Source organism: Eleutherodactylus coqui, chromosome 4 (assembly GCF_035609145.1).
Source record: "Eleutherodactylus coqui strain aEleCoq1 chromosome 4, aEleCoq1.hap1, whole genome shotgun sequence".
NCBI lineage: Eukaryota > Metazoa > Chordata > Amphibia > Anura > Eleutherodactylidae > Eleutherodactylus > Eleutherodactylus coqui.
Genome location: NC_089840.1, coordinates 200,315,162 through 200,333,358, shown reverse-complemented (window position 1 = coordinate 200,333,358; position 18,197 = coordinate 200,315,162). Strand labels below are relative to the sequence as shown.

Here is an 18,197-nt window from a genome sequence, read left to right as displayed (position 1 = left end):
AGTTAAGGTCCAATTAGGCCCAATGACTATCGCACAAAAGCCATCTTTTGCAAGTAAAGTTCTGGTTTCTAACCGTTCCCAGCAACTGAGTGTTATCAAGTTAACCGTGTGTGGACTCTCTTATTTTTCCCGTCGGACATCCCGCGGAGCAAGGAACAGTGGCGTCAACAGTGACAGAATTCTTCAAGTCCACTACACCATTTATTCAGGTAACAGCTGCATAGGCGTTGCCTAGAGAGGCCTGTCATGGCCGTGGTCAAGGATCTCATGCGTCCCTCAGGGGAGGAGTTAGTAGTGCCACTGTGACAACCCTAAACAACTACCCCACCATCTCCTCAGTGGTGTGCCTTGTGCCTCGGTCGCTGAAGTAACTGCAAGCACAGCTCTCATGAGAGCTTTACTTCTCATCTTTTCCCCATCTCACTCTAACACCCCAATGTCAATCATTGATAGGACCGCCTATTGGACTGTTTAGCTCAGAATAAGCAGAGATGTAAATGTATAAAATACAGGTTATACTGAATCTTTCCCCATAAAACTATATAGCATTCTTCTCAACTCCTCCTTCTCTATAACATGATGCCTGCGGTTTGGACAGTGTGTTCGAGCTGACAGATCCCTTTAACCCCTTAGAGACCAAGCCTGTTTGCACCTTAATGACCAGGCTAAATATGGGAAGTCTGACGTGTCACTTTAACATAGAATAACTCCATAAAGGTTTTGCATATCCAAATGATCCTGACATTGTTTTAGCTACATATTGTACTTCATTTAGGTGGTAAAAACAGACCGATATAATTTGTGTATATTTAATGAAAGTGCCGAAATTATAAACATTTGAAAAAATTATCATTTTTTCACATTTTCAATTGTAATATCTAAAATATGTGCAAACATATTGTGCAGATTTTTGATAAGATATGTATTTCCATCTGTTTACTGTATTCTGAACGCGCATTTGAAAAATTTTAGGTTTTTTTTAACCATTTAGCTGACGTACAAATTCAACATTAATTAACATTTTGAGGAACACTTTGTTTTCCTACACCAAGCCAAGATTGCAAAGGTGTCACAATGATAGATACCCCCACAAATGACCTTATTTTAAAAACTACACCCCTTAATGTATCGATATTGAGGGGTGTCATGAGTATTTTGACCCCACAGTTTCTTTTTTAGGAGAAAAAATATTTTTAAAATATGTCATTTTAAAGACAGTTTTTTTTTTCTATAGTGTATATGAAAATGAGGATTTGCACCCTAAAATGGTAATCCCTGTTTGTCCTGTGTTCTGAAACATACCCATTGTGGCCCTAAACTTATGTCCGCATGCACAAGGGGGCCCAAACCAAAAGGAGCTGCCGGTGGTTTTCAGAACAAACACATTTTGCTTGCAGGTGTTTTAGGCCCCATTGCGCACTTGTGGAGCCCTTGAGTGGCCAAAACGATGGAGAACTCCCACAAATGACCCCCATTTTAAAACTAGACGATTTAATGAATTAATCTAGGGTTATATTACTTATTTTGACCACACTGTTTTTGAATGAATCTATCTGATTTATCTTTTGATTGTTTTTGGCAGTATCTGATATTTTATCTTTCAACAATCTTGTGAGCAACTATTTTGCTGATGCCAGAATACCCAGTTTCTTTTTGATAAGAATGCACTAAAAGCTCTTGAAAGAGAGTATAGGCTTTGTCCAGATGGTAGTTAGTCCACCTATTATTTAAGTAGGGGGCTCTAAGTGATACCATCTTTCCTGATTGTGGGGTATGTACCCATTTACATCGGACATGCCACAATCAGGTTATTATTCTAACACTGTATGAGGGTATTTAGGTCTCTGAAGATTATACTTCTATTGAAACGCGTTGGACTGTTAGTGTTAGTAGCCAAGTTGGGACCACTTCAGACCAAAATATAGTGGGCATGAATAGTGGACCTAATTTGTTCAAGATTACAGGAAAAGCTAGTGTCTGGATTTTCTAGTGCAACGCATTGTTGGCTGGTACCGCAGACCCCACCAGTGCACTAAAATTTGTTCCGGTTAATTAACTAAGAGAGAATCTATCTATTCCCTCTTTTCTCTTAGGCACATTGGCTCTATTGCTAAATTATGCATAGGGACCATTTTCTGGTTGCTTTATATGTTTGTTCGTCCCTAGATGGGTGATTTTTCTACTATTCCCATCTTTTTAGTTAGTATCTAATAAAATTCATTATTTTAGGCGTCTAGTTAGTGAAATTGCTATTCAATAATAGGCCGCTTCTGCCTTAGTGACGGTGTAATCAGCTTTTGTTCAGCCATGCCCACTTTTTAAAAAGTACAATATGTTCTGCAAAAAGGCCAAAAAATAGTAACACTTCTTTGAACAAGTATGATTTTTTTACACATGAAAACAGGTGTAAAATCCTAAATAAATTTCCCCCCATGTACATAAATCCATATTTAGTGTAGATTTTAAAGGATTTAATGTTGTATTGCCATTCACATCTGACCCAAAATTCCATGTACAAAGAAAGCATCTTTCAGAGTTGTCCTAAATTAGATTATGAGAGTCATTGGCTAAGTGGATAAATGTAACCTTTACTCTTCTCACCAGATGTAGGGAGTTTCCTCCGGAGCATCACCACTTGGCTCTGAACTTTGAAATGTCTAGTTGCAAAACCTTGCATCACATGGACATATTCTGGCATGACATTCAGTGACCAAATAATGGACTGTTGTACTGTACATTTCAGAATGACAAGCAATTTTTGAAAAATCCTTCATAATATTTGGACCGAGACACAATATAGAGCTCTGGGACATCTAAATGTATTCTCCTTGGCGCTAAACAATAGTCCAGTCACATCAGTGTGCCTTTTCTATTTTGGGAGATGATGATAACCACAGCAGTTGCTATTTTGGCCATGACATCAAGAAGAAGCTTGATGCAAGGACTGTAGGATTAGTCGTGCATTGCGTCAAATTAACAGGACAACTTCCACTGATTTAGGTGACTTTCATTAGGCTATTATACGAAAATGAAGTTTCACATGTTAGAGTCTAGGTAGCACCTCCTGATTATATTACAATTCGAACAGTACAGTACATAATAATATACAGTATTACAAGCTTTAGTATTATTAGCTTTTCATACTGTGTCTCCCTGAAAATAAGACATGGTATTATATTAAATTTTGCCCTAAAAGAGACACAGTCTCTTATTTTCAGGGGGGGGGGGGGGGGTATATACTCACCTCGCAGCCAGCGTCTGTGTCCCCAGCGATGGTCTCCCCGGCGGTGCGCCATGCTGCTCTGTAATCCTCCCCACTGTCAGAGGATACTCTCTCTGGTAAACGGGGCTTTGAATTCCACTGGCGTCAGCAAGTGAGCGCTATGATTGGATCGAGCGCAAGCCAATCACAGCCGCTGCTTGATGAACCAATCACAGCCATTCAGTGATGTCATTCACTGAATGGCTGTGAATGATCGAGCGCCGTCTGTGATTGGCTGGCGCATGATTCAATCACAGCGCTTACTTGCTGGAGGCAGAGGAATTTAAAGCCTCGTTTACCAGAGAGAGATGACAGCGGGGAGTATTACAGAGCAGCCTGACGCACCGTCGGGGAGACCATCAGAGAGTACACAGAAACCGACTGTGAGGTGATTATGGCGTTTTTTACCTAGTGTAGCTAGGGCTTATTTTTGAGGGGAGCTTATATTTTAAGCCCCCTGAAAATCTGACTAGGGCTTATTATTGGGGGAGTTCTTATTTTCGGGGACACGCGGTAAAATGGCAAAGTAGGGAGGATTTCATAAGCAAATTTTCCTATACTGTAACCATACTGGAGGGTTTTCCGAAATGTAAAACTAAAATGTATGTGTTACCATGCAGGGCAGCGCAGGGTCCCGCGGTTGGCGCGCGCCACTCTGGTGTCGGCTCCGGCGTCCTGGAGCTCTGGAGTCAGGGCTCTCCCGGCGGCGTGGGGCAGCCAGTGTGCGGCGGCGTGGGCGTATCCGCCCGTAGGGTGCCGCCCGGACTCATCCACCTTTCTTATGCAGCAGTGGGAGAGTCGGCTCCTCCCACTCTCCGCGACTGGGCGGAGGCTTGCAGTTATAAGGCTGCCAGTGACCTGAGCTCACTGCCAGTTATTGGTTCTGCTAGCATCTAGTCGGTCCTGTCTGCAGCTAAGTCTCAGTTCAGCCTCTAGTTTGCCTGTTAGCTTCCATTTCCAGCTTTGCTTTCTCTGTATGTTCTGTTGCTCATTTCCATCTGCCTTCTCTGTCGGCACTCTGTTCCCCCCATCAGTTAGTCACATCTTGGCAGTCGCCAGGTCCCTAGACAGTGCAGGGACCGCCGTCCAGTTGTCCGCCTGGGGTTAGCCAGGGCCGATGCAAGTAGGCAGGGACAGTGGGGTGCGGGAAGATCAGGGCACCCCACCTGGCGCTCGGGGGGGCAGAGTGCCGTAACAGTATGAGATGCTTAAAGAATTAACTTTTCAATATACACTGGCTAACAAAACAAAATGCACCAAGAAAAAGTTGTTGAAATCATATTAAACTTTATAAATGTGATTGTAATGATTATATAAGTAAAGGAATACAACATTAGAGTGAAAGGATACATTTATTGGGGAAAACTGTACAATTTACAGGATGGTTTAGTATCCTGTTGGGCCACCTCTAGCCTGGATACGTAGTAACTAGAGATGAGCGAGCATACTCGTCCGAGCTTGATACTCGTTCAAGTATTAGGGTGTTCGAGATGCTCGTTACTCGTGACGAGTACCACGCAATGTTCGAGTCACTTTCATTTTCTTCCCTGAGAAATTTGCGCGCTTTTCTGGCCAATAGAAAGACAGGGAAGGCATTACAGCTTCCCCCTGCGACGTTCAAGCCCTATACCACCCCCCTGCAGTGAGTGGCTGGCGAGATTAGGTGTCACCGGAGTATTAAAATCTGCCCCTCCCGCGGCTTGCCACAGATGCGTTCTGACATAGAGGAGGGAAAGTGGTGTTGATGCCGGAGCTGCTATGAATTGTCGGGAAGGGCTTAAATATATAAGCCCTTCCCTGCAATTCATCCAGAAAAGTGTTAAAATAAAAAATATATATATATGCTCACCTGCTCCCGGCAGCCGGAGTTCCGCGCAGCCGGCCTGCAGTGGGTGTGAAGGGGGTGTGAGTCAGACCTGCCCCCTGATTGGCTCAGCGCTGAGCCAATCAGGGGGCAGGTCTGACTCACACCCCCTTCACACCCACTGCAGGCCGGCTGCACGGAACTCCAGCTGCCGGGAGCAGGTGAGCATATATATATATATTTTATTTTAACACTTTTCTGGATGAATTGCAGGGAAGGGCTTATATATTTAAGCCCTTCCCGACAATTGATCCCACACTCGCCCGCAGCGCATTGCTTTCGGACAGCTCCAGCCCGTTTCTAATGAAACGCGGCTAGGAGCAGATTTTCGGGCGATTTTCGGGCACCGGTCACGCGATTTGCGGATGCGCATCCGTCATGCGATCCGCAAATCGCACAAAAAAACGCCCGTCTGACTAAGGTTGCCTACCCACTAGCGTTTTTTTTCCCTGCGAAATTCGCAGCATTTTTTTCTCTGCAGTGGTCTATGGGACTTGTAATGTTAAAATCGCGATCGCGCAAAATCGCAATTTACCGCGAAATCGCGATTTTGCGCGATCGCGATTTTAACATTACAAGTCCCATAGACCCCTGCAGAGAAAAAAATGCTGCGAATTTCGCAGGGGAAAAAAACGCTAGTGTGTAGGCACCCTAAGGCCTTAGGCCATAGAAATCGCAGATTGCACCTATGTGCGATCTGCGATTTCTGTTCTCTTCTCTATATGCGCTCAATGGGGCCGGCGGCAGCAGCGCCGACCCCATTGAGAACATATAGAAGACAAATCATTCTTCTCTGCCACAGCTGTAACAGCTGTGGCAGAGAAGAACGATGTTTGCCCATTGAATTCAATGGAGCCAGCAATACAGCAGGTTCCACTGAAAGCAATGGGCTGCCGGCGATCGCAGGATGAATTGTCGGGAAGGGCTTAAATATATAAGCCCTTCCCAGCAATTCATCCAGAAATGTGTTAAAATAAAAATATATACCGGCGTATAAGGCGACGGGGCGTATAAGACGACCCCCCAACTGTCACCTTATACACCGGCAATACAGTGGAGCAAAGAATGAAAATCATTACTCACTTCTTCTGACGTTCTGCGGTGCTCCTGCAGGCTGTCGCTCCCTCCTGGTTCCCGGCAGAGCATTGCTTTCTCTACGAAGGGCTTTAAATCCCCGCCTCCAGAAACACACGTGCCTTCAGCCAATCACAGCCAATGGCAATGATGTCATTGAATGGCTGTGATTGGCTGTGTTTCTGGAGGCGGGGATTTCAAGCCCTGCGTCCAGAAAGCAATGCTCTGCCAGGAACCAGGAGGGAGCGACAGCCTGCAGGAGCGCCGCAGAACATCAGAAGAAGTGAGTAATGATTTTTATTCTTTGCTCCACTGTATTGCCGGCGTATAAGGTGACAGTTGGGGGGTCGTCTTATACGCCCCATCGCCTTATACGCCGGTATATATTTTTATTGTAACACATTTCTGGATGAATTGCAGGGAAGGGCTTATATATTTAAGCCCTTCCCGACAATTCATCCTGCGATCGCCGGCAGCCCATTGCTTTCAGTGGAACCTGCTGTATTGCCGGCTCCATTGAATTCAATGGGCAAACATCGTTCTTCTCTGCCACAGCTGTTACAGCTATGGCAGAGGAGAATGATCTTTACGCTGACAGTGCGGGGGGGGCACTCTTGCCGCTATTGTGGCTTAATAGTGGGACCTGTGAACTTGAGACGCAGCCCAACATGTAGCCCCTCGCCTGCCCTATCCGTTGCTGTGTCGTTCCCATCACTTTGTTGAATTGCCCAGATTTTCACAAACGAAAACCTTAGCGAGCATCGGCGATATACAAAAATGCTTGGGTCGCCCATTGACTTCAATGGGGTTCGTTACTCGAAACGAACCCTCCAGCATTGCGAAAATTTCGTCCCGAGTAACGAGCACCCGAGCATTTTGGTGCTCGATCATCTCTAGTAGTAACATAATATGTAAGACCGAAAAAAGACATATGTCCATCGAGTTCAGCCTATTACCCCCACAATGTTAATCCAGAGGAAGGCAAAAAACAACTAATGAGGTAGAAGCCAATTTTCCCCATTTAAGAGAAAAAAATTGCTTGTGTTTGTCGGTGACTCAAACAATCCTCTCTACTGGTGGTCAGTCTCAGTCGTCTAGGACCTATTTGCCATGTGTGCATGTTCCCAACACTTCCTAACAGCTTGGTCAGAACAGTCTAGATCAGGGTTTCTCAATTCCAGTCCTCAGGACCCCCAACAGGTCATGTTTTCGGGATATCCTATAGTAAGAACACCTGTGGCAATGTCTGAGACAATGACAATAATTACATCACCTGTGTAACACCGAGGAAATCCTGAAAACATGACGTGTTGAGAATCCTGAGCACTGAAATTGAGAAACACTGGCCTACATGGTGGGCAGTTTGTCGAAACAACCATCCTGCTTCTCTCATTCCAATGATGTGCCTCTACGCAAAATTTGGGCAACATGTTGCATGTAATACCAAACCTGGCCACTGCACTGAGAACGGAGCTGTTTGCTCATGACATGAGAACACTGGTCCAGTGAACAGCTGATTGCTAGGGTTCCTGGGTGGCAGACCAACGCTTATCCACTATTGGTAGCCTATCCTGCAGATAAACCATCAATAGTATATAATAGGACAACCCCTTTAAAGAAGAATTAAAGCCTTCTCCTTTCAGATAGATAGAGAGAAAAAGAGATTATTGCATAAATATACAAATAACTAATTAGACAATTTCATTAAAAATGAGAAAAACACTGCATATTCTGAAGAGAGGAAATCAAATAACCATGTAATATGTTTCATCACAACTGAAAGATATCTGTAGTTAAGAAATTTATAGCTTTCTTATCAAATGTATGATAAGGTCACTATTTGATGCTGTTGTGCCAGGAGGATTGATTTCTAGATAAGGTCACATGCAGATAATGCAGAAGAGTCCTGGTATATAAGGCTGGTGAGTTGCTCACTACATGTCATACTCAGAGGTGGCACAGATCTTGTTCTACACTCTGTGGTCCAGCACTTTCACCTCCTACTGCATTACATTCTGGTGAGTAGATACAACTTATACTGTAAGTATTAATGTGCCTAGCATGTTTCTATATTTTATGTTGCTTTACTACATTCTAAACCATAACTTATATATAAATATGTCTCTCATCAAGGATATCTTGGTGACTTTACCTTGGTTTTATATGAGGTGTTACATGGTTGATTTTGTGACTCTTTCTTTTCAGTGTTGTATGTGGATTAGATTACGTTTATCACTTTTTCTACTTTGTGGAATCAGACTCCATGACATAACTGACATATGTGACACATATTACTGTAACTGCAAGGCCATACATTACTGGTTAGTCTAGATGCAGATAGTATTAATCAAAATGTAAACAATCCATAGAATAATAGGGTGTATGTATTAGAAAGGGATCCGGGGAATTCTTATTGCTGAAACATGTGATCATCATTTCTGTAAAGGCTAATTTACACGCAATGATTATCTCTCACAATTCGTCCAAATGACAGCTTTTAAGCAATAGCCGTTCCGTGTAAATGTGTGCCCATCGTGCACTTACCTTGCACTCTTTGTCCATCGCTGAGTTCAGCTCAGCATAAAATCCGTCGCCCCTGATAAGAGGGACGGCATGCTGTGTTCTCCGCGGGCAGCTCTGATAGCATTGTATGCAGCTGTGAGCCTGTGGCAGAACAAAAGCAATGTATTTAGAGAACAGACCACCCGCTGTATATTTATATGTATAAATATATATGTGTATGTGCAATAAAGATTAGTCACTATAATCATTGGTGTGCAAGCACATCCATATACACCTCGCTTTAATTCTTCACCTGTATTTATAGTTTATGATTGTGTATTTTGCTCATCTCCATATTTCTGGAGTTACCCTCCGTGCTCACCTTGCCTATTGTTGATAAGTAGTGCTGAACTTACCTGCCTTCCTAGTGAATTTTAAGTAAAGCTCTTATTGGTACAGATCTAATAAACCATTCAGATTGACATATCGTTTAATATGAAGGTCAAAAGATGACAAACTGGACGCACTGAGGCTATACAGCTTGATACTAAGGCAATGTACAGCCTCCATGCACTACTATACAGTCTCTGGGGGGTCTGCTGTGTGCATGAGACCTAGGAAGGTTTATACAAGGTTACCATATGGTAGAACATCCAGCGCCCAAGGCTCCACAGTGAGGGGCCTTTGCGAAGTTTATGCCTTATGAATAACGTCTAAAGCTACTTTAACACTACAGTTTCTGCTGCGTCCCCGCTCTCCATCTTTTTCGTCATTAAGACAGAAACCTGGAAGTAACCATAGTGTTTAATAAGTGAGACATACAACACTTTGGCTCTCTGTTTTACGAATTCCCTATCAGTCTTTTCACCTGGATAGAAAAGCATCATCCATGGCACTTTGCTATACCGCATAAAAGACAGACAGTAAAAGGAGTCTTAAGAAACAGAGACTAAAGGCCCATTTACACGGAGCGATGATCGCTCAAAAATCGCTCAAACGACAGTATGAGTGACAGCTTTGAGCGATCATTTTGCATAAACTATTAGGTAGCTACTCAGCTACTTAACAGCTTCTTAGCGTGCAACTGAAGCCTTTAGATGAATGCAGTTAATAGCCCGAGGGCTCCTATCGCCATTTAGCTCCTTTGTTCTCCGGTGGGTTAAATAGCTGAAACAATATCAGCACTACCCGCAGAGAACTCAGCATGCGGTCCTGATAAGAGCGCACGATTTTTAGGCTGGCTTGAATTTAATGATCAACAAGCAGTGCACGAAAAGTGCATGATGGCCGCTCGTTTTGACGCTACGATTATCGCTCAAAAGATAGCTTTTGAGCGAATTTTGAGTGTTCATCTAAGTTTCCATCTAGGTGTCAGTTTATCATAAAAGACAGAAGAGAAAAGACACAGGAGAAACTGTAGTGTGAAAGTGGCTGAACAGGAGAGAGAATCAACATTATTCACTTCACCTGTCAGCAGTTTTCATGCTGTGGCTGATTGATGTACATATAACATACATTTAAAACTTTACTTATTTAAAAAAAAAAAAAAAAAAATCACAATGCTTTGAAAAGCATTTTGTTCATCAGTTGATCAATATGTTCGGATCCACTAGGAAAAAAACATGAACCTATTCTAGGTTTCCATCCACACTATTCACTCATAACTTCCATTCACAATTCATCGGTGTAGAACTTTCAATAAACATTGTAATATTTAATATGCCCCAGAAAGTACTGCTATAGATACTTGAGGTAGGCGCTATGAAGAGGGGCTGGATAATCCCTCATTTTACCTTAAAAATGTGGGCATAAGGATGTTTTCATGTGCGGTATGTTGTATGTAAATGAGCTGTCTGATTGTTGGTCCCACACCTTGTAGTGGTCTGGGCTGTCTTCCACAGTAATCCAGTCCCTCACTCTGCTTAACACATTAGAGACCACAATACGCCTTTTACTGACCTCACTAATGGGCTTTAAATTTGCACATCTTTTTAAGGCGGTGGCTTGACTGACTATGGACAGCCAGGCTCCTGCTCTAACAGCCAGGAGAGGAGAAACCTCAGATGCTGTCAGTTTAATCTCTTACATATTACAATCAATAGAGACTGAAGTATATAAACAGACAACAGGAGGAGGGGCTCTTTCTGTAAAATATCGGCACCCTGCAGTGCGATCGCAAAGTATCCGTGGGTCCCTATCAGGGCTGTAACTATAGGGGATGTTGAAGATGTAGTTGCACCCGGGCCCAGGAGCCTTAGGGGACAAGTAAAACTTCTCTTCTCTATTTAGGATGCACGTCGGGAGCCTTCCGGGAGTACAAGCTAAACGTAAGCCTTTCGGGAGTACAAGCTAAACGTGCCTCCTCTCCACCCCCCTGCACTATTTTCAATGATGAGAGGCGGGACAGAGGCGGAGCTAATTCCCGGAACATAGCCCCGCCCCACCTCCTCTCATTTCAAATAGTGCAGATGGGGTGGAGAGGAGGCAGAGAGGGGGCGGGAGCTCAGAGCACTGCTCCCGACTCTTCCAGCCTCCTCCCCCTGCAGAGAGAGACGCCGTATATCAGCCGGCATGAATACACGGCCGATATACGGTCGTCTGAATGCGCCCTTAGGCTGAATTCACACGGGTGAGCGCGATAGCAACGTGTATTTTTCATGCGGATGTGAGTCGTTTTTCATATAGAAACAATTCTCAATCATTGTTCTAAAGACCTGTCTAAAAAGATCGGACATTGAATTGCAGGAATGCTGCCATCCAATAGGTGGCGCTGCAGAGCCATTGTTCCATCCTACTTATTTGCATATATTTCCCAGAGGAGCATGCATGACTTTATAAGTCTCCTCACTCCTCCTAGGTGCTCCCCTTAAGGAGTGATGATACCCCTAATGACTCTTTTCAAAGTGCAGTATGCTCTAGCTGTGCCATTTTTTTCTGTAGTTTTTTCCTCCAGGACTCACACATAATGCTCAAAAAATTAGCATGTTAAAAATGTAATAAATAGAAAAAATGTCACCAAAAGTTCATGTTAAAAAAAAGGAAAAGAAGTTGCTTTAAATTCACGGCTTCTGTGACCTGAATAGTACTTGTGAAGGCTGGGGAGGTAACTACAGGTCATGAGCCATTTGACACATCAGCACAGCAGGTCTGAATCACTCTTCCCTCAGGCTGGAGCCCACAGTGCAGCTCTGGGTGCATGCTCTATTCCCGAGGACAGGGACAAGTCTTGTAGAGCAATGACCAAAATAGAAGAAGCCACTGTGATTTATGACATGTTTCACACCACAGGTTTCTAGCCATGGCTAACACTACACCAAAAGAATGAAGTACACTATTTGTACTATACAATTCAGGGCAGTTTCACAGGGACGTATATGCAATTGCATGCGACTCAGCACAATGTATTTGCATTTTTGAGAGTGTATCCTACTGTACATTTTGCGCCTGTGATTTAAATAGCTATTTAGCCTAATGAGTTCCAGCAGAATTGTGCAACTTATTGCACATCCGATTGCATACTGCGTGCACATTTGCGCACCACTCATAGACTTCTATGGAGAGCATTTGGTGTGCAAATGCACACAAAGGTATAGCAAGCCGTGAGGCGCGCAAACAAAGGAAATGTAAACAAACCCATTAAAATGGGTTCAATTGCCTGCATATAGCACATGCAAGTCTTGCGCACGCCCATGTGAAGCCATCCTGCCCTATCCTTCTGCTTATACAGAAAGCTACCATAGAAGTCTATGGTAAGTTTTTTTAAAATCACGGTGAAGGGTGTGACAACCCTTGTTTATGCGCAGGTACACTCCATTGTGGCAAGTGTATTTGTGCATATGTATGTATGTGGAAGCCCTTAGGCTGCCTTCACATCTGTGTTGGATCCTACATTCTGAGATTTCCATTGCAGATCTGGCACAAAATACCAGAAGAAATGGAGCTGCATGCAGTGCTTTTTCTTCCGGTAAAATGCTGGGCAGCTGAGCAGAAACTGAACCAACCCCATTATAGTACATGGGGTCTGTTCGGCGCTGTTCAGTTCCGTCATAAGACCGGTCTTACACGGGCGATCCAGATTTTGAATGCGGGAGCTCACGGTGGAATTCAGCTCTGACCCTGGCTGGCGACCCTGGGTTCCGTTGCTTTTCTGTATTGCGGATGAGCACGGACGCTCGCCGTTGGTCATGTGCAGTACAGATTTTTTTAAAAATATTTGCTTTTCCAGTGCTGTCACTAGGCGATGACGTAGGTACCCGTGGCCTATGTGTAATGTCAATTGTGGATGGGTTGGACGGCTTCCATTGTACTGCATTACAAAAATAGAACATGCTGCGATTTAACTTCCGCTTACAGAAATTGCAATCGCTATCCGCTCATCTGAGTGTGCAGAATACCGTGGATCGTCCGTACGGGTGACAATCGTGGATTCCGCAATTGAAATCCAGTTGTGCGTGATCGACCTAAGACAGAGCTGTTCGGCCAGGGGATTTCCCTTTCCTGCTTCCCAATTGGAGCAGGAAAACGGAAGCCCCAACGCAGATGTGAAAGCAAGAAATACAACTTTTTATAGTGCAGAGCTGGAAAATTAAACTAGTTAGTAAAAGTTAACCCTTTCAATTGTATTATGATAGCAGTCCATGTGTACATGTTCTCACCTAATAGTGACACGGTATATCTTTATGGCCAGTTCCAGATCAGACGTGTTACATATGACATTATGGGCTTATTTAGACGACCGTATATTGGCTCGGTTTTCACGCCAAGCCAATATACGATGTCCTTGTCTGCAGGGAAGGGAGGGGGGATGGAAGAGCCAGGAGCAGGAACTGAGCTCCCACCCCTTGCCACTATTTGCAATGGGAGGAGCGGGACGGGGGTGGGGCTAAGCGTCGGGACTTAGCTCCGCCCCCGTCTCGCACCCTCCTATTGCAAATAGTGGCAAGGGGCGGGAGCTCAGTTCCTGCTCCTGGCTCTTCCATCCCCCCCCCTGCAGACAAGGACACCGTATATCGGCTCGGCGTGAAAACCGAGCCAATATACGGTCGTCTAAATAAGCCCTACAACTGTATGTCAGCAGTATTTGATCAGTATTGGCCTTCTCATTGTTTTTGTTTTCTACTGGGCAAATATTGATCCATATACGAAGGCAGAAATGCAAAAAAATAGGTCATGCTGCATTTTTAAAAATACACAGCATATTTATGTGAACAAAAACTCCCATGAATGGCCAAATATGCAGGGAACTGCAATTTTTTTTGCCCACGTAAATCCGCAGCATATTTATGTGATTAAGGGCTATTTCAGACGACCGTATATCGGCCGCATATTCACGCTGGCCGATATACGGCGTCTCTCTCTGCAGGGGGAGGAGGCTGGAAGAGCCAAGAGCAGTGCTCTGAGCTCCCGCCCCCTCTCTGCCTCCTCTCCACCCCCTCTCCGCCCCTCTGCACTATTTGCAATGAGGGGATACGGGACAGGGGAGGAGCTAATTCACGGAACTTAGCCCCACCCCGCACCCTCTCATTGCAAATAGTGCAGAGGGGCGGAGAGGGGGTGGAGAGGAGGCAGAGAGGGGGCGGGAGCTCAGAGCACTGCTCTTGGCTCTTCCAGCCTCCTCCCCTGCAGAGAGAGACGCCGTATATCGGCCGGCGTGAATACCCGGCCGATATACGGTCGTCTGAAATATCCCTAAAACCCATGTGAACCAGCCCTAAAGGGGTATTCTTGAGCAGATTTGTGCTGTGGATACCAACACTTGAAAAACAAGGGTTAAAATCTGCAGCACACCTGCTACGAAAATCACGGCCAAATTCACACCATTTAGGGCTCCTTCACATGCATGTATCCACACTTCAGCGCAACGTATTTGTACTATGAATGAGGTTGATTTGCATGTGTATCAGCGCATTTTAATGTACTTTTTCTGTGCGCAGGGCATGTTAATTTGCGTACAACAGATGAACACGCCCCAATTTATATGGGTATTTAGCCTAATGAGGTCCAGATGTGTTCTGTTTCCAGCGGAATTGCGCAGCCCACTGCACATTTGGCATCTCCCACAGACTAATATGGGGACCTTTGGTGCACAAATGCACAGAAAAAAAAGTATATCCTACGTTTTTTTGTGTGCATTAGAAATGCGTGTGCAAAAACAGAAGATATCAATGGGTTCTATTCTCTGCATATTGCGCACACAACTTTTGTGTGTGCCAATATGTTCATGTGAAGGAGCCCTTCGGTGAGGATTTGGCCACTGCAGTTTTTCAGCATATTTCCTGCAGATTATCCACTGTGGGAAATCTGCAGCAAATATCGGAAAATTTCCGTTCAGGAGACTTTAGAAAACTTTAGACTTTACAAACCCACAGCATTTCCGCAGTGTCTGAAGCCACCCTTTAAAATCTGTTACTGCAGAGGGAGATGCTCTGGATCTTCACACTGCATATATGTGTTCGAAAAGGGTTAAATCACTATTTCATTATTTTAGTGCAGTATTCTATGGATAATAAGCATAATTTACTAAAAGTTGGAAACTACAGGGAAAAGAAAAATATATCCCCCAAAATGTATATTTATAAATTCTCATCATTTCCCTGCAGCTGCTGGCTCTAATTTATTATTAATGGGGTCCTTGGATGCCCCTCATTTATAATCCTTGTTTGCGATATATAGTAATAAGGGACGTTTCACACGGTATGGAATAGGCCAAACAACGCAGGGGAAGCCACAGTAAATTTTGGACCAAAATTTGCAGGTTACCTGCTGATTTTGATGCAGAATTGAAAATGGCTTAAAACCTGCCTGCAATTCTTACGCAGCAAAGTCTGCAGATTTGTCCGCGTTGTGCGCCCTATTCCATCCCGTTTGAAAGGTCCCCATCTAGGATACTCTGCATCTATCACACTGCACAGACAGAAGCAGGCTGTGCTAAGGAGAAGAAGAGTTAAAAGCGGGACGGCGCTCTGACAACATCCTATCCTGTTTATTTATTCTTACCTTGTGTACTGTTTGTTATATTAGGCCGCCTGCACACGAGCGGGTCGGATCCGGCAGCGAGAATTCTCGCCGCGGGACCCGACCCGAGAGCCTGCAGGGACGAGCGCGTACTCACCCGCGCCTGGCGGCCCCGGCTCTTTCATGTGCCAGCTGCGGCGCAGCCGGCGCATGCGCAGACCGGAGCCGGCGGCCGGGTGAGTGCGTGCCCCGCACAAAAATAGGACATGCCGCGGTTTGTCTGCCGCGCGAGATTTCGCGCAGCCAAACCGCGGCCGTCTGCATAGGAGTGCGTATTGTAATGCACTCCTATGCAAACTTTCAGTGGCGGAAATCCCGCGGGAAATCCCGCGGCGGGATTTCCGCCCGTGTGCAGGCAGCCTTAATATTGGTTTTATTTCCAGTCTATTATTTATTTGAGAATGATCTGTTTATATATTTTTGGCTAATTAATGCTTTTAAGGCAGCCTGCACACGAACGGGTCGGATTCTGCATGCAGGAGCCCACAGCAGAATTTGATCCTGTGCCCAGCCGGTGACCCCGCCCGCGTACCTTTCAGTTATGTTTTTTTTTCTGTACTGCGGATGGCTGCGGTAAGCCCCCATTGGATATGCGCAGTACAGAGTTTTAAAAAATGTTTCTCTTTCTGGGTACATGCAACTTATCTGCAATGTCAACAGTGGATGGGCCATGGGCGTGACAGCTTTCATTGCCTTCAACTAAAGCCGTCCATGCGGAAACTGCACAAAAATAGAGCGTTCAGCGATTTTTCCTCTGCTCGCGAAATCGCATTTTATTTTATACGCAAGAGTGCAGGAAGAAGCGTTTTTCCATAGCATGCTATGAACAGTATTTGCTGCGGATCCGCGATGCGGACAACCGCAGATTCTGCAATGCAAATCCGTTCTTGTGCAGGCAGCCTAAGGCCGCCTGCAGACGACCGGGTCGGATCCAGCTGCGAGAATTCTCACAGCGGGACCCGACCCGAGCACCTGCAGAGAGCACCGCAGACTCACTCGCTCTTTCATGTTGCGGCTGCCGGGCTGCCGGCGGTTGGTGAGTGACGTTTGTTTCTGTGCGGGGCTCTGCAGGCCCCGCACAGAATTCGAGCATGCTGTGTTTTGTTTGCTGCGCGTGATTTTGCGCAGACAAACCGCGGCCATCTGCATAGGATTGTGTGCTGTAATGCAATCCTATGCAGGCGTCCAGGGGTGGAAATTCTGCGGGGAATCCCGCCACGGAATTTTCGCCCGTCTGCAGGCGGCCTAAGAGTGGCATATATTTGCATCTATTTCTAGTTATACATAGACCTTTTTCATTGTTTGTTCCTCATTTTAATTTAGATGTTGTTAGATATATTTTTATATACGTTTCCCTGACCTTATTGTCCTTATTAATATTGTAACATATTCTGTACCTCCATAATTATATTAGTGCCACACAATTTGGTGACATCCTTGTTTGCTGTCCAGTTTGTAAGCCTTGCACTGAAACACGTTGCATCTACTTCTATACCTAACTTATGGAATAAACATGTGCATTTTCCTGACTGGCGCCTACAGTGTCTGCTTTAACACGAATGCATATTGATAACTAATGAGCCATGCGAGATGTAAGGGGGGTTAATTGAGTTTCACCGCCCCTTCTGAAATTTGGATTCTAATCATCTCATTCACTTCAATTTTCTGTTTCTTTCTCCTACACCTTGGATATATATATACGCTCTTTCCTTTTCTGCACTCCTGCTAGGGATGTTTTTTCCGTTTCTTATGTTTTCTAAACCATGACGTCTCTGTATTATATTACTATAAACGATATTTTTTTATACTAGACTTGCTGCACCGTTGGCTCTGATGAAGTACCTGTGCTCCGAATCGCTTCGGATACGCCTGTGATTTTAACGTCTCATGAATACAATAGGATTTGCTTTCAGGTGCTGGCATCCTTTCTAACCTTCACTGAATTGCAACTCACTGCAACACACGAGTCATGCTGAGGGGTGGACAGGGTTAAGAGCTGGAGAGGTGTGTGTGTGTGTGTTCGAATTCCGGCTTGCATAGCAGTCAGCAGATTGCCTCTCGGCCAATGGAAGTGTACAGATCATGTGGCACCAAATTTCACTACGCCAATAGAATGGCCGTGCTCTTACTGGAATAATGTACAGACATCATTATCATTTCAATCCCCTCACCGTCAGCAGCAGCAGCAGAGGCAGCAGGGCACAGCTCCACTGGGGATCACATGCACCAAGCAGCCTTCATATCCTTAACCAATAGCTGCTGAAGAGCCTGTGCATCGTCTGTACGCAGCATCCATCCCTGCAGTGCATGACAGATCATTACCCAGTGCTGCAAACAGAGCTGCGGAGATACCAGGATCCAGAACATACAGCAGGTACCAATGCACCGACTGCCTGGCACAAGCAGCTCCTGCAGAGGGGTGACGACATACATCACATACATTCAGTCCTGCCATCTGACATGAAGAGAGATGCAACCTGT

The 18,197-nt window shown here is 44.9% G+C and overlaps 1 protein-coding gene across 1 annotated transcript in view; it reads left to right on the top strand.

Moving 5' to 3' along the window:
* Positions 1–17,887: 17,887 nt before the first annotated feature.
* Positions 17,888–18,197, top strand: part of SCD (stearoyl-CoA desaturase) — a 30,329-nt gene continuing 30,019 nt past the window's right edge. Inside the window, exon 1 of the mRNA XM_066600549.1 lies at positions 17,888–18,090. The gene's annotated coding sequence lies outside the window, so the exon portion shown is untranslated. The remainder of the gene's footprint in view (positions 18,091–18,197) is intronic.